The sequence below is a fragment of the Papaver somniferum genome, chromosome 5 (genome assembly GCF_003573695.1).
Source record: "Papaver somniferum cultivar HN1 chromosome 5, ASM357369v1, whole genome shotgun sequence".
Lineage (NCBI taxonomy): Eukaryota > Viridiplantae > Streptophyta > Magnoliopsida > Ranunculales > Papaveraceae > Papaver > Papaver somniferum.
Window position 1 is genome coordinate 174470796 of NC_039362.1, and position 12905 is coordinate 174483700.

The following is a 12905-nucleotide window of genomic DNA, read 5'->3' on the forward strand; positions in this document are numbered from 1 at the left end:
AGCTCACAAAATTAAAGTATTAACAAGAGTACCAATTGAAAATGCAATGAAGAATTCGAAGAGGTCAGGAAGAATAGAGACGTGGAATGCACATTAGGAAATTATGAGATTGGTTATGAAATCTTATCTTCACCAAAATCTCAAGTTATCGCAGAATTTCTTGCAGAATTTCCAATAGAAGAAGATGAATATGTAGAATAAATGATGGAGGTAGATGAAGAACATGGAAATCCTAATGATTTATTAATTGAGTGAAATCCAAACAGATGGGAGATTTTGGTGGATGGATCCTCCAATGGAGAAGGAAATGGGATTGGTATTGTATTCATTTCAACAATAGGAACGAGAATGGCTTACTCATTCAGATTGGACTTCGCATCCACAAATAATGAAACTGAATATGAAGCAGTCGTTCACGCACTAAGATTAGCAATTGAAATGAAGATTCAGGATGCGCGAATAACTAGTGATTCCCAGCTGGTAATTCGTCAGATAGACGGCACATATAGTACTAATGAACCATTTTTACAAAAATATAGGAAATTGGTTATGGATTTAGCAATGCAAATTCAAAAAATAAGTTGGATACATATAGGGAGAAAAGATAACAGACTTGCAGATGCATTGGCGTTCATACCATCAATGTTAGTAGATCCGGTTGCAAGGGACATAAAAATACAAACACTATTATTACCATCTATAGAAAAGGGTGAAGAAGTGCAAACAGATGTGATGATTTTAGACGATACACAAGCAGAAAATATGAGCGAAGAGAAGGACTGGAGAACATAGATACACTCTTATCTAGAGAAGGTGGAATTGCTGAAGAAAATATTAGAAGCACGCAACTTAAAGAGTCGTGCGACAAATTATGAATTAAGGGATGGTGTTCTTTATAGAAGGTCATTCCATGGACCTTCGCTCAGGTGTCTTATGCGAAAAGAAGGAATCGAAATTCTAAAAGCACTACACTATGGCGATGCTAGCAACCATAGTGGAGGAAGATCACTCCGATACAGAGCAAAAATACAGGGATATTACTGGTCATATATGCATGAAGATGCAAAACAAGTTTCGAGGAGATCTGAGGAATGCCAACGTCATGGCAAGAAGATACATGCACCTGGGGCTATGCTTAATACATCAACAAATGTGTGGTGCTTTAGAAAATGGGGAATAGATATTGTTGGACCATTTATACCGGGAACAGGACAAAAAAGATTCCTAATTGTCGCAACAAGCTATTTCACTAAATGGACAGAAGTAAAATTAGTTCAACATATCAGTGATAAAGACATCTTCACATTCATTTTTGAAAATATTATATGCAGATTTGGCATTCCTGCACAACCGGTGTCTGATAATGGGAAGCAGTTTGAAGGCGAGAATATAATAATGCTGCTCAATGCGTTCAAAATTCAAAGTGGCAAATCTACTCCTCTGTATCCTCAAAGTAATGAACAAGTAGAATCTACAAACAAAACGATCGCAGACAACCTGAAGAAAAAGTTAGAAGGACACAACAAAGGATGGTGCGAACAAGTACATAATGTAGTATGGGCTTACAGAACTACAAGAAGAGAAGCAACAGGAATGTCGCCCTTCTGTCTGACATATGGAGTAGAGGCAGTACTACCAACAGAGGTGATCATCCCTACCACAAAGAGAGAAGCTTTGGAAAAGAATTTAAGTGCGGACTTGATTTTAACAAAGTTGGATGATTTGGAGGAAGTAAGAGAAGTCGCTTTGCAGCACATGAAAAATTATCAAAAAAGACTAGCTCGAGAATACAACAAGCATGTTAAAATAAGAGAATTTCAACCAGGCGAATTAGTGCTACGCGAATGTATCAAAAAGGAAAAGATGGAAAATTGGAGAAAAACTGGGATGGACCTTATATAATAAAAAGAATAGTTGGAGAGGGAGCCTATGAATTAGTGGATCCTTAAGGACGAAATACAGGTCGTAAATTAGATCTCCCTTGGAATAGGCAGTTCTTGAAAAAATATTATTCATATCCACTTGCGAATCAACTCGCACGGATAAAAAGTTAATAATCTGAAAGTTCATATTTTTGAACAGGTATGTCCACTACAAGAAAACGGGCATTTAGTGACAAATATTTTTTTCACGGAACTACCTTGTTTAGTCGCCAAATTAAATTTGGAACAAAAATTTTTTGTCATCTAATCATCGTCGTGGAAACTTTTTATGGTCACAGGAGATAAATTTGGTGACACCAAATTTTTTGTCGTTGTATATGTCTTTCAATGACTAGTATAAATCGTCTTCAAAGTTCAAATTTATTGTCAAAAAGGTTTCTCTTTAAAACTACATTTGGCGAGAAATTTTTTTTGTCATTATTCATTTTAATGACAATTCATATTTGTCTGAATAAGATGTTACGGTGACCTTATCTTCTGTTTTAAACAAATTTCTTACCATCAAGTATTCTTGTCTTCGAAAACTCTTTTAAGACAAATATATTCGGCAATTAAAAGTAGGTTTTATAAACAAAAAAGAAATTGTCTCCAAATAAATTTTATCGACTAATATATTTGGTTGGGAAAAATTCTTATGTAAACAATGAATTTGGTCTTAAAAACAAAAAAATTGTGATAAACTATATTTTCTTAAATTAATATTTTTTAGAAACAAATATGTTTGCAGTTAAAAACAATTTTGATAGACAATTTTTTTTTAGTCCAAATAATTTCTTGTAGTGATAAGAAAAATCGTCTTTCAATCTATTTTTTGGAGACAAGTATATTTCGACGTTAAAATGTTATTTTGTTAACGAATTTCTTTGTCTCACATGAAATTATTTTTAAAACAAGTATATTCGTCCATAAAAACAACTTTTGTTGAGAATAACTTGCGTATGCAATTATTTTTAATAATCTATATTTTGGCCTTTAGAAAAACCAAAGTAGACGAATTTTCTAGTCTCCAACAATTATTTTTAGTAATCTATATTTTGGCCTTTAGAATAACCAAAGTAGACGAATTTTCTAGTCTCCAAATACCTTTCGTAAGTGACGAAAGAAATTTGTGTCTAATTTGTTCTTTCTGGAAACTAGCATATTACGTTTCTTTTTGCTGACAATCATGTTGTCTCCAACATATTTAGTGAAAACATCATCGAATTCCTTTTTACATTAGATAGAAAAATCATTTGAACATAACGTTGAGTTAATAACTTGACACTAAATGCACTCACAGGTGCTAAACTATTCAAGAGAGTACTTTACGATACTTAAAAAACCTAGTACTCATATCAGTTTATTAATGCAGCCAAACTAACATAAAAATGTGCGGCATCTTCATCTTCAAAGGTTGGAGCAGCAGATGGATCAACAACTAATATTTGACTGAGCCCGTTCTACCTGAAACTTGTGTTGGCTTCTTTAATTTGATTCATTTTCTCTTTGACTTTGTATAGCATCATTTATTCGTCCCCTAAAACTGACAACGTATGCCCTTGAATTTAAGAAGAAAAATTGAGTAAGTACTTGCAAAAGAACTACAATGCGAACAAGGCCTATAAGTTTTAAAATACAGTGACCAGTCACTTTACCTTGATATTTTCCATAACAAACAAGTCACACAAATGTGACCAAATTTCTAGCAGGATGTTTCCAAAAGGATTGCACGTGCTTCTTCGATGGGTTAATACTTTCTGAAGTGCGCCAACATTTTGCATCTGTAGCCGGTATACGTCTTTGCCATACAATAATTCAGACACTTTCTGATAGAAGGTCATGTAATGTAGAGTATAAAGTTATCCTACAACATCATAACAATGAATAGTTGTAAATCAAACCATTTCCAAAAAAAAAAAAAAAAAAAGAAAGTTAACACAGATGAAAATAAAAATATGCAATTCAAAAATTGTGAGTCAGAGCCTCTCTTTCTTGGGCGTGATTTTTTTTTTCCAAGACCTATATTGTAGAGGAGCAAATGCATGCCTAATTTTTCTACCTTCACCAGCCAAAAGACATCTCTGTTTGCTTGTTGGTTCACATGTTATTACTTCATCAACAATGATGGGCATCGTCCCATTCAAGGCAACCCATCCCTCTAGTCGCATTCCATGGAAAATACAATTTCCTTGTCTTACTCCTACGACAAAATCAACGAGAAACAGTAAGCATTTGGGAAATGTTGACCTGACATCTCAACATGACAGAGATAGTAAACAACCATTGACACAAAAGAAAAAGAAAATTTAACAGTAAGATGTTAGAAGTAATTTACTACACCGATGTTTGAAGCAGCGAAATGATCCATAGGGTCGCAACATATGCCTAACCATGATTTTGACATAAAAACAAGAAAATAAGAACAGAGACATATGAAAATACGATGGACTTAGTACAACCACGAAGACAGATAACATGCATCATCCGTAGATATTGTCGTATTCAAATCCCACTTGAACACAAAATTAAGTAAGCTTATGTATATGTCCAATCTCATGTGCACAGTGGCGGAGCCAGGTTTTCAGAATGGGGGGTTGGGGGCTAAAATTTTTTTCCTCGCACATAGATCAGTGTCTAGTTTTGAATAGTTGGTATACAAAAGCGAAATTGAGATTAGGAACTGGACCTTGCGTTGTACATGAATATCCAATCAGTGCAATTTCGACCTTGACCGGTGCTCATAAAATGCATAAGAAGTACTGCTCCGGACGAAGAGCACCTCATTCACCGCAAGTAGTCAATCATATGTGACATCATTAGCCTCCCCTTCGCTTAACCATTCTGCATTCATTCACACTATCACGAAACTGATCAGTAAGTGGCAGATATAGTAGTAACTCCTATCATGAATATTTGGTGGGATACTCTGCACACATGACGCTGAATTCGCTAACTTAGGAGCCAGCTGCTCCATTATTTGAAATACAAGGATATCTTTCCATAAACAAATATTATCAAGCAAACAAACAGACATGTCAAATCGATATGCTGCAATCCGTGCCGCATTAGGAACTGCTTATATTACTCTACTCCATGTTCAAACCTAAAGAAATTCAAACAAAATCGGAACTGCTTATACATTTACTATCCTACCCTTCACACACACTTTTTACACGCTTCAAATTTCCATCTCACTATCTTCCACCGTTCGTTCTTCTCCCTTCCATCTGCCGACCATACATACCACACCCTCGCCACCACCATCCTCCGACCAACAAAACCTTGATTAGATCCATCGGAAACAATCAACAGGATCAATTATCAAAAAAATAATTCATTCATCAGTTAAGAAAATCATCAAAAAAATCAATCGAGACCTATTCACCACCGTTTCAAGTTCTTTCTCTCTTAACTAAAAATAAGTTTGGGAATTTTCTCGGCACAAACTTCACTCCTAGACAACACCACTTGCAGAAGTATAACAGTATAAAGATTACCATATATTTTTATTCATTAATTAACTGAATCTTACTGTCCCCTCATCTTATTCCAATCTTTAATTTGTAGTTAGAATCATATTCTTATCATAACCCACTGTGATTTGATCAAAACCCATCTATCAATTTCAATTAAACTCTTTGACAACTATCTATTTTTCACTTTGAGAGAGTCTGATTCATATGAATGAATTACCTGCTTTTGAATCGACCCCTGCGCATTTTCGGACCAACTTCACACATCTGAAAAGCTCAATCCAAACCTAATTCAATAACTGTGGTCTTGTTACTGTTACCCTTTAGAATCAATGAATAAAATGCTAATCTAAAATCTAATCTTGACTAATCGCCGAATTTGATTTTGGAACTTGTAAACCCAATAAAATAAACTTCACCTGATTCAAGAATGTTGGGGATTGGAGATGGAAGAGAAGATGGGATGGCAGTAAAAAAAAGACAGGGAAAGTGAGAAGGTGACTGTGATGGTGTTGCAGTGCTAGTAATAAAGAGAAAAGTGATGGTGGTGGCGGTGAAGGGTTTGGGAGGAAGGAGGGAATGGGCTTTCTCTTTCTTCTAAGAATTTTAGGGTTAATAAATTTATTATATACGTAAATATTAGTAAAATGAAGGGTGTAATAGTAAACTAATTTAGTAATATATTTTAAATACAAATTTTAATAATGTTTTAACGGAAGTCAAGATTCAAGACAGTCAACGGGGGTCAACGTTATTTCCAAGTACCAAATCCTAAGTTGGACAAAAGTTAGACCAAACACTAATTTTGGTCAAAATGTAAGTACCAAAAATCAAATAACCCCTTACCTAATATGCATAAATTGCATCACAAATCAAAGTCCCTCGATTCCCACATTCAAAATAATAAAAGTAAAACCATAAAAATAAATTATCACGCATAAAGTATGAACCATCCATCAAAATCCAACTCAAAAAACAACCAAATCCTAATTAAGTAACATGAATCAAAAGTTTAGCTATTTTCACTTGTGGATGAGAAAAAATCCTTACCTAATACTTGAAGAAAGTTAATTTTTTGAACGATAACTGCGTTCAGTTTCAGCCAAGACCAACCTTCTTGATGAACTAAATTGATAGTGATCGGTGGATTAAACTGTTTTTTCTTCTTTTTTTTCACAAGGGTGAATACGAATTTGGAGAGGTTTCGCCAGAAAAAGGGGGGTACAGTCAGGTTTAGTCAACCTGTGGTTCCGCGATGCAAAAGTTATATATCAGTCTAACATCAAAAAGCAAATACAACTACTATTCCTTAAATATTAAAACCTTGAACGATTATGAAACAGTGAACAGATTATGAAACTCAGTAATTTGACAAAACTAACATCTGGACATAACAAATTGAAAACCACTCGAAACTGGTAAATTTACAATATGAATTTCTCCGTGCAACCCAAACACGACAAAAAGTTAAGTAACCATAAAGGCATGTGAGTGTGTGGACTACGTGTGTGGTGAGGTGTAAACGAGCGGTAGAGAAGTAAGAATAAAGTAATTTTGTTTTGCTTAACAAAACAATATCTTTTTTTTGAAGCATAAAATTTATTAGATTAGACTGAAATTACACGGGATACGTAATACCCATAGAGTTTGTTATTACAATAGAACTGATAGACTACGGAATTGTATTTTCGCATACTGTTGTTGTGAGTCTCCCTATGGAACAATCATCTGCTGCTCGATTTGCTAAACCGTCTTCCGCCTGAGTTGCTTCTCTGTAGATGTGCTTAACGGTATATCGTTGGATTTGGGTGAGGTTTTGTTTGATCTCTGCAACCAGGTCAGCTATATACCATGGGCCGTCTGTATCTGAGGTTAGAAATCTCACTAAATTTTCCGAATCTGTTTCAAATTGGACTTTTTCCATCCTCGTTCCGTCGCCGTTTTAGAGGCTATGTGCATGGTCCAAGTCTCCGCTACAATTGCCGTGGTGATGCCTAGTGGTTGTGTTATTGTTAAGATTGTGCCGGTTTCCTCATTTCGACATATAATACCTGCTCGTGCTGCTCCGGGGCTTCCCCTTCCTACCCCATCCGTTTTGATTTTGATCCAATCTGATTGAGGCTTGAGTCATCCCACAAAGATGGTTGAATTTGTTATTGTTCTTTGTGCATGGTTTGCAAATGGAAATATCCTAGGGAGCACCGGTAGGAGGTGTTTCTGGGTCCATGAATATTCCTGCTGGAGTTTGATGGCCATGTGCATTACACTTGTTGGATTTTGTTGTTGTTCGCGATAGATGACGTCGATCCTGGTTAACCATAAGGACCAAAAAAGGAAGCAGAAGGTTGTTGTGATCTGTGCAGGCACTTTTGTTTGAAGGAGTTCAGCTATGATTGTTTGGTGAGGTAGTGGGTTGGGTATTCCTTGAGTGACGACTTGATGGTTTCTTAGGTGGTTTAGTAAGAGGTTCCAAGAATCTATAGTTGTTTGACAGTGAATCAGGATGTGACTGGAAGTTTCAGGATTAAAACTGCATTGAGGGCATAGGTTGGAACTGGTGAGTTGTATGCGGTAAATAATGTTGAGGGCGGTAAACCCTCATTAATTGGTTTCCACAAGAAAAGTTGTACTTTTGGGGGACATGGGAGTGTCCAAAGGAAATTGGATGGTGGAAGGGGTTTTTATTGAGTTTGCGCTGAAGCTCTATTGAGGCATCCTGAAGTAATAGTATATTTTCCGCTTTTGGTAAAAGGCCATATGATCCTATCTGATTGGTTGTTCTGTGGGATGTGGATGTTAATGATTCACTGAATTATAGGGTGCGGTAGTAGGCTCAACTTGATCCCAATTCCTGGGTGATGGGTCGATGATGTCGACAACTGAGTGTATTGGATAACAAGAAGCTGGATTCATGGTATTTTCAAATTGTGGGATCCAGTTTGCTTGTGTGGGGGTGTGTAAACCATCTCCTATTTGGTGAAAGAGATGTTGTTTGAAAAAAGGTATGAGTGAGGCCATCATGTCTCCACTGTGGGACCTCAAAAGCAGATTTTGGTTCCACGCTAATACATTTAGTGTTTCTTACTACATCAACTTCTCTTTCGCCGATTTTTTGCCTATTCCTATGCACAAGTCAAAATACTCAGTTTGTCATTTTTGCACCTACTAGAAATAGACAATATAGCTCGATAAGAATTCGATTGCTTAATTCTTTCATCATAATGGTACAACTAGTTTGCCATGCTTTTGGTACATAGGAATAGCCCTTATTGCATAGATCCACTTGTATCACTTTTTTTTTTGTTATATCAAAAAAAAAAAATGTTTTTTGTTACAGCGTATCAGCGTATGGCTACGAATACAAAAGCTACCACTTATGATCCGCATATTATATATGATCCGTGTGATATATATCTAGCCAATTGAAATTCAGAATCTTCAATCGTATGGCTACAAAAGCAAAACACAAAAAGCGATAAAATATCCACCACAACTTTTCTGTGGCGCGAAACCATGTGGGACAAATGAATTGGCGGGGAATGTTGGCGCTTTTTTTTTTTTGGGTGAAATCTAAAATTCATATTTACTAAATCTCAAGAACTGAAACCCTGAAGCAGGAATTCTTGCCTACTCTCTCGCCTGGAAACCTTTTCACAGCTTCTATCTCACCTCTTTTTCTTTCTTTCTGAGTTCCGATTCTTCTAAAAATCTCTGATCCATCACCTATGTCTCAAAAACTAAAACAAAAAGAAAAACTTTCAGGGATTGAAACTCAGATCCCTAACATCTATAGTTCACAGTTTGAAAGAAACTCTCTCATCCCTACATTTATCAGAAATTGAAAGGGAATGAAGTGGCTGTTACAGTTTGAGGTTTGTCGTGATTTCTCTTTGTATTCCTTGAGAAAGGTACAGTTGATGCTACATATTGTTCAAATCTTTTTTTTTCTTTGTGTCTTTATTTTTATCTTGTCAAATCCAGGGTTTTGTAAGTATGGGATTTGCTTAATTTTGGGGTTTCTTGAGCGGTTTCATTTAATTTGGGGTTTAATTTGTTACTTCGTTTTTTTTTCCTGTAAATCATGACAATGGATTGATTCAATTTTTCTTCAATGTTGTTTCTTTTAGCAAGAGTTAATCAAGATTTAGTAAGCGAGATATTCATCTGTTTACTTCAGATATACCGGTTTGTATCTTTCTCTATTAGATATTTTCTTCGAATTTCATCTATTATTCTTTTTGTTTTGCTTTTCTTATATAGTCTTTCATTGAATTAAGGGACAAAATTGATTTTCTGCAAAGTGAGGTTTCATTCGATTGAAATTAGGGTTGAGTTTTTACAAGTGTTTGTTCAAGTATAGGGGAAATTTGAGATTTTAGAAGTGGATTTTGTAAATTGAGGTAAAATTTTGGTCTGCCTGGTGGTGTTGCTCTTATTCAGGTATTCAAACTGTAACATACCTCTTCTGTATGTCAGGTTGGCAAAAGTATTGTGTTTCTTTTATGACTTTTTTACTTGCGCAGGTTGGAGCACAAACTGAAACTAAGCTGAAAGGCAAAGAAATTGAGAGTCGAAGATGCTCTTAATGCAGCACAGGTAGAATAGTGGATTCTAAGTTACCCCAAGCGCATTAATTTTTTATTTTTTTATGCAAGTTGTGAGTTTTGCGGCTGAAGGCGTTAGTAATGTACTTTGTTGTTTATGATAAGTGGATTCTGGTCTCGAAGGGAAGTAACAAAACATGGATCACTGGAGAAATAATCTTAGGTTCTCTAGTTTGTTCATACTAACCAGTAACGAGTGTTGTGTTGTATTTATAAATTAATCTCTGTCACTTATGTCTATTCACTTTGTCAATACGTTTGCAGGTCAAATCCTTGCTTGATGATGCTAATGCAGGTTCTCCCGAGTCCCCTCAATATGGCAGGGAGTTCTAGTAGCTCAACTGCTAGTTCAGGCCATTTGTTGCCTTCAATGCCAATGTAAAATCTGGGACCTTTTTGCTACTCATCCTATCTACTCCCTGGTAAATACTTTTTTGTCTCTCTGTGTTATCTACTCCTATTGCTTGGTTGCCGACTGATGGAATGCCAATGTAAAATCCTCTGTGCTATGTAATACAAGTATACAACACATGAATTTGCATTTATATGTGCTTCTGAGTATGCAATTGAATTGTACAGATTCTTATGTATGTGTATAAGTTTGTCCTTTCTTTGTAATATTACTACGTAAGCTGATGTGACTTGGTCATTAGAAGCAATTGCCATAATAATTTTACGCCTATCTTGACATTTACTTGGGAAGTTCCCCTCTATGTTATTTTTTATCTTATAGTTTGTCCATCATGCATAGTCACATTTTTCTTATAATTTTGCAGATAAGAGGTCCTTCATTTGAGTGTTTACACACAAGAGTGCAACATCTGAAAAAAGAAAGCAAGTCATCAAAGAAGTAAGTCACGCGTATCTCTTTTAACCTTGCATAATGATTATTTGATTAGTTATTCAGGAATATCAATTTGGCGACTAACGAGGAACTCATAAGAACATGTGTAACTTCAGTTCAGGGTAAATGTTCATATTGATTGTTCTTTAAAATACAACCTTTTTACCAAGACATAGGATTCAATCATAAGTGTTTTGTATTCATCTAATTGTCATAAACCATGAATCTAATGTCGGGTCTTTACAAAATTTTGAAGATTGGTTCTGCTAGATCACTTCTGCAGACCGACATTTCTAGTTTGTTTTCTTTCTTGATTGACAAAACCTGCAGTCTTCTCAGCACCTTGCTTTTCACTAGTATACATGCATACCCATTTTATGAAGCTTGGTATAGTCACCATCTTGCAGAATCTGTATACACTCACAACGCATAACTAGTATTACTTTCTTCTTAAAGGTCTGGACCTGAATCAGAAGTACTTCAATTGCAGCAGGAGCTTCAAAAAAGCCTCCAGACCAACTTGAGGTGTCACTCGCTCCTAGTTCATATGCCTTCTTTTGTTATCCGTTGTGTTTTCATATTTTAACTTGATGTATGCCTAGTGACACTTGCCATTATATATTTTGCACTAATATGAGCAGTTTTAAACGGACCTGCAGTTACGAGCTGAAGAAAATGCACGACAGCTACAGAAAGCTGTTGGAAGAGCAGAAGAAAGTGGGAGAATTATTGCTTGCCAGCAAGTCATTATCTACACAAATCTGGAAGTCACTACATTTGGCTCAGGAATCAGGATCAGTTGAGTGATAGAATAAATGACTTGTACTGGTGTGAATTTGAGTTTTGCTTAAGAGTTTTTTGGGATTTTGAACCGAAGTTGAGTATGCACATGGCTGAAATTACAGATGTGTGAAGTACAAATTACAGGAGCGCAGTCAGGGTTCTTTACTCGGGTTGGTTTCTCCTTTATAAAGTTATTAAACAGAAAGCCTGGTCACTCTTTACTTCCCGATTTCAGTCATGACCAGTTCACGCCCTAATTCTTTGCCGCTGCACCAAGTCCTCACGCCAGCTAGCTATGGTTATGCTAGGTGTTTTCAAAAGGTTAAGACAAGTTTGAGAAACTAATAACAATATGGAGCTGGGGAATACACGAAGTTTGTGGTTCAAGTTAATTTGGAGAAAAATCATCCAAGATTGAGGTGCTGCTGTTGAAATTGATTGATGAACGGAGAAATTAAGAGTATTAGAATTTGTATAGGATTAGGATAAGCGGGTTTTCTCCAATTCGAATGGAAAAATTGAGCAATAAAAGGCCTCACCTGTTCGGACATTCATAACCAGTCCATACAACTCCTACCTGCACCTCACGAACAGCATCAGTTCTTCTTTGGCGTACGGTACCAGCAGGTTGGTTTGATACAGTGGTTTGAATTTGTGTTTTTTTTTAGTTTAAAAAGCCTTGTTTTCCCTTGAGTTTTTAGATATACGGTATGAACAATCCTGACGGTGATCCTTTTTGGCCGTCTCTTTTTAGGTGTCACTGCAACTTGGCGAATTCCTGAATTGCTTAGGCTTTCTCTTTACTGCAAAGCAAAGTTTCCATGGTGACCGCACACACTTTATAGCAAGTCTTATGGTGGAAGAGTTCCATCTTCCATCTTCCACGCCACCTCAACATTTGGAACCGTGGATGGAAGTGCAAGTGTAGTGGTGGAATAGTGAAAACGCTATTCTTAATAGCGCTAAAAAAACACTATTCTTAATAGCGCTAAAGAAACGCTATTAAGAATAGTGTTTTTTTCTTAGCCGTTATATTTCAACAACTCATCCTAAATCTACGGAAAAAAAAAAAACGTTATTCTTAATAGCGTTTAACGCTATTCTTATTGGCGTTCAGATGGATTCCACGAAACGGTGGAACCTTGCTTGGATTTTCTGTGGAAAACCCCAACTTGGAAGCCATTAGACTTAACATTCCATGGTTTTTCCACACTTGGAATAGGTTGGATTACACCATAAGACTTGCTCTTATACAAACATCTTAATTTTAAAATACTTC

General features: G+C 36.0%; 1 long non-coding RNA gene across 1 annotated transcript; it reads left to right on the forward strand.

The window, feature by feature from the left end:
• The first annotated feature begins 10285 nt into the window (after positions 1–10285).
• On the forward strand, positions 10286–12502 carry LOC113278184. The gene is made up of 5 exons (XR_003325348.1): positions 10286–10421; positions 10776–10849; positions 11300–11368; positions 11503–12253; positions 12381–12502. It is a non-coding gene; the product is annotated as an uncharacterized LOC113278184 (long non-coding RNA).
• The last annotated feature ends 403 nt before the right edge of the window (positions 12503–12905 follow it).